The sequence below is a fragment of the Phocoena phocoena genome, chromosome 13, assembly GCF_963924675.1.
Source record: "Phocoena phocoena chromosome 13, mPhoPho1.1, whole genome shotgun sequence".
NCBI classification, from domain to species: Eukaryota; Metazoa; Chordata; class Mammalia; order Artiodactyla; family Phocoenidae; genus Phocoena; species Phocoena phocoena.
The window spans coordinates 4,845,321-4,849,523 of record NC_089231.1 but is presented as its reverse complement, the minus strand read 5'-3'; positions in this window follow the sequence as shown (position 1 = coordinate 4,849,523).

Here is a 4,203-nt window from a genome sequence, read left to right as displayed (position 1 = left end):
CGCGGCGAGCCTCAGGCCCTAAAACGAGCAGCGCAGCCGGGCTGTGTGCAACCGGCGTCTCCGCTAACTTCCCCCGGGACATTCCCCACGGCGCTACTCAGCGCCTGGGCAGGGAGGCAGGCACTGGGGTGGGGGTGGGGGGAGGTCGAAGCAAGGCTTCCGATGATTGGCCAAAATTCGTGTCACTCAAGGGTCCCGCCCTCGGCCGACACTCCACCAACTCCAACGGGCCGCACCCAGTTCGCGAGCGTTGATTGGCTGCAGAAGGTGCCCTTCACAGTCACAGCGGTGGGAGCACGCGGAGGGCGGGGCTAACTTTGTGTCTGCGCAGAAGGTGGTGGCGCGGAGATCCGGCGCCAGGGCCTGAGCCCTCGGGTGTGGGTGTTCGCGGCGGACAAGGCGAGGTGGCCGACGAGGGAGGGTCCGACGGGTCGGGCGCAGAGTCCATCTTGTGCAGGGCAGCGACCCCACATCAAAATCGCCGCGATTTCCCAATCAGGTCAGATCAGGCAGAGCTGGGCGTTAATTTGTAACAAAGTCGTTCCGCTGCGAGTGTCGAGGTGGACTGTTAGTGTGAGAGGAGATGTAAACGAGCCTCGTGGACGGTAAAAGACGCAGTTACCTCATGTAGCCTCGACAAAACAAGTGTGTTGCCCAGAACAGTGCTCTGTAATTTCCCGACCCATCCCCAGAACTGCCCCATCACAGGATAAACAAACCCAGGGAAATTGTTCTATAAAAGCAAAAACGTCCTGATGTGCGTAGGACATATGTCGCTCTGAAGTTATTCGCTGTTGACCCTGACTAGGCGAGTACTTGTATTAGTGTCTCCTGCTATTCTCAACAGTATATTGTTTAAGGTAAATCCTAAATAATTGATTGCTCTTGGAATAGAGTCGGGAACAGTACCTCCCCAGCTGGGCACCGATAGGAAGATTTACAAATGTTCTATTTTAAAAAGGCGGGGGAGAGAATTCCAGCATATTAAAAAGTCGCCTGATATTTATTAAGGTCTTTTTCGGCAATGGTATTTAATTCCAAAAAGAACTACACAATAGGTTACACATGTACGTCATCCTCCCAGAAACTAAGCACAGTTCTTCCACACTAGTTGCTGATGAATGTTAGCTTCCTGTCCCCCTGCTTACCTCTTCCATAGGAATGCAAGGCCATGGAAGACATTTTTCCAAACATTCCAAATATAGTCTTTAGCCTTTTCATATGATGGAATACATTGATTTTCAAATACTGCACTAGCTTTGCATCTCTGAAATAAACCCCACTTGCTTACGATGTATAATTTTTTTATTTGTTTTAAAAAACTGAAGTATATATAGTTAATATACAATGTTGTGTTAGTTTCTGATGTACAGCAAAGTGATTCAGTTATACATACATATGTATGTTTTTTCATATTCTTTTCTGTTATAGTGTATTACAAGATGTTGAATATAGTTCCCTGTATTATACAGTAGGACTTTGTTGTTTATCTATTTTATATATATATAGTTTGTATCTGCTAATCCCAAACTCCTAATTTATCCCACCCCCTTTCCCCTTTGGTAACCATAAATTTGTTTTCTATGTCTGTGAGTCTGCTTCTGTTTTGTAAATATGTTCATTTGTATCATATTTTAGAGTCCATATATAGATGGTATCATATAATATTTGTCTTTCTCTGACTTCATTTAGTATGTTAATCTCTAGGTCCATCCATATTGCTGTGTCATAATTTCATTCTATTTTACAGCTGAGTAGCATTCCATTGTACATATGTGTGAGTATATATATATATACACATATACCACATCTTCTTCATTCATTCATCTGTCAATGGACATTTAGGTTGATTCCATGTCTTGGCTATTGTAAATAGTGCTGCTATGAATATTGATTGGGGTGTATGTCTCTTTTTGAATTAGAGTTTTCTCTGGATATATGCCCAGTAGGACTACAAGATCATATGGTAACTCTAGTTTTTTTAAGGAACCTCCATACTGTTCTCCATAATGGCTGCATCAATTTACATTCCCATGGTGTAGGAGGCTTCCATTTTCTCCACACCCTCTCCAGCATTTATTATTTGTAGACTTATTTGTATTGTTTCTGACCTGTGTGAGGTGATAGCTCATTATAGTTTTGATTTGCATTTCTCTAATAATTAGAAATGTTAAGCATCTTTTCATGTGCTTATTATCCATCTCTATGTTGCAGAAATATCTATTTAGGTCTTCTGCCCATTTTTTGATTGGGTTGTTTGCTTTTTTGTTATTGAGTTGTATGAGCTGTTTGTATACTTTGGAAATTAATCCCTTGCTGGTCACATTGTTTGCAAATATTTTCTCCCATTCTGTGGGTTGTCTTTTCATTTTATTTATGGTTTCCTTTGCTATGCAAAAGTTTATAAGTTTGATTAGGTCCCATTTGTTTATTTTTGCTTTTATTTCTGTTGCCTTGGGAGACTAACCTAAGAAAATATTGCTACAATTTATGTCAGAGAATGTTTTGCCTATGCTCCCTTCTAGGAGGTTTATAATGTCATGGTTTATATTCAAGTCTTTAAGCCATTTTGAGTGCACTTTTGTGTATGGTGTGAGGGAGTATTCTAACTGCATTGCTTTACATGCGGCTGTCCAGCTTTCCCAACACCACCTGCTGAAAAGATATGTAATTCTTTTTATGTATTGCTGAATTATATTTTGTTAAGAGATTTTCTATCCATATTTATGAGAGATATTGGTGTGTAGTTTTCACTTTATGCATTGTATTTGTCTGGCTTGGCTATCAGAGTAATACTGGCTTCATAGAATGAGTTGTGAAGTATTCCCTTTTCCTCTATTTTTCTGGAAGAGAACGTGTAGAATTGGTGTTACTCTTCTTTAAATTCTTGATAGAATTCTCCAGTGAAATCATATGGGCTGGCAGATGTATTTTCCAGGAAGTTTTAAACTATGAGTTTAAATTCCATAACAGTTATAAGACTATTCGGATCTGTTTCATACTGGGTGAATTGCGGTAGTCTGTACTTTTCGAGGAATTGGTCCACTTCATCTTAATTGTCAAATCTATGTATAGAGTTGTTCATAGTTGTCCCTTATTATCTTTTGATGTCTGCAACGTCTGCAGTGATATCCTCTGTTTAATTCCTGGTAGTAGTAATTTGACCACTCTTCTTGTTGTTATTGTTGTCAGCCTTGCTAGAGGTTTGTCAGTTTTATTGATTTTTTCAAAGAGCTAGCTTTCTGTCTCTGATTTTCTCTATTGTTTTTCCTTTTTTTTTTAAAATATTACTGATTTCTGCTCTTTATTGAGTCCTTCTTTCTGCTTGCTTTGGGTTTCTTTCTTTTTTCCCTAGTCTCTTGGGGTGAGAGTTTAGATTATTGAATTGAGACTTTTCCTCTTTCCAAATGCATGCATTTAGTGTTATAACTTTCTTAAATGCTTTAAAAATAGTAAACCAGGGACTTCCCTGGTGGTCCAGTGGTAAAGAATCCGCCTTCCAATGCAGGGGATGCAGGTTCAATCCCTGGTCGGGGAACTAAGATCCCACATGCCACGGGGCAACTAAGCCCTTGCGCCACAACTAGAGAGAGAAAAACCCACATGCCACAACTAGAGAGAAGCCCTAGTGCCACTACAAAAGATCCTGCATGCCTCAATGAAAATCCCGCGTGCCGCAACTAAGGGCCAACGTAGCCAAATAAATAAATATTAAAAAAAAAAAAAGTAAACCAGATTATGTATACTATTTTCCTAACAGTTCCCAGGTCTGCTGAACATCCCTGTGACTCTGGCAGAGCAATGAGTCTCTTGAGTGCATGGCTACCTCTATAATCCAATGTCAAGACTGATTCACATTTCAGTCCCAGTTCCAAATAACTCCGTAAGTGGTTAAAACAAAACTTTGGTGCCAGTAACCTGGTACTATCCCTGGATTAGTAACTTATCAAATGCATGACTACGACCTGATCAGTTAACTCATCTAAGCCACTGCTTATAAAATGCTTAGCACAGGCTCTGGCACACAGAAAGCAATCAATAGATGTTAGCAAGTGCTATTATCAATCAAGACTTCCTTATTCTAAAACACAGGTATAAGGAAATATCCTACGTGGAAGGTGCTCCAAGGTGAAGCAAATTTAGGCAAATTTAGAAACAAACAAACCTGAGCAATTAAAGGAACATAAGAATTTATAAACTCTT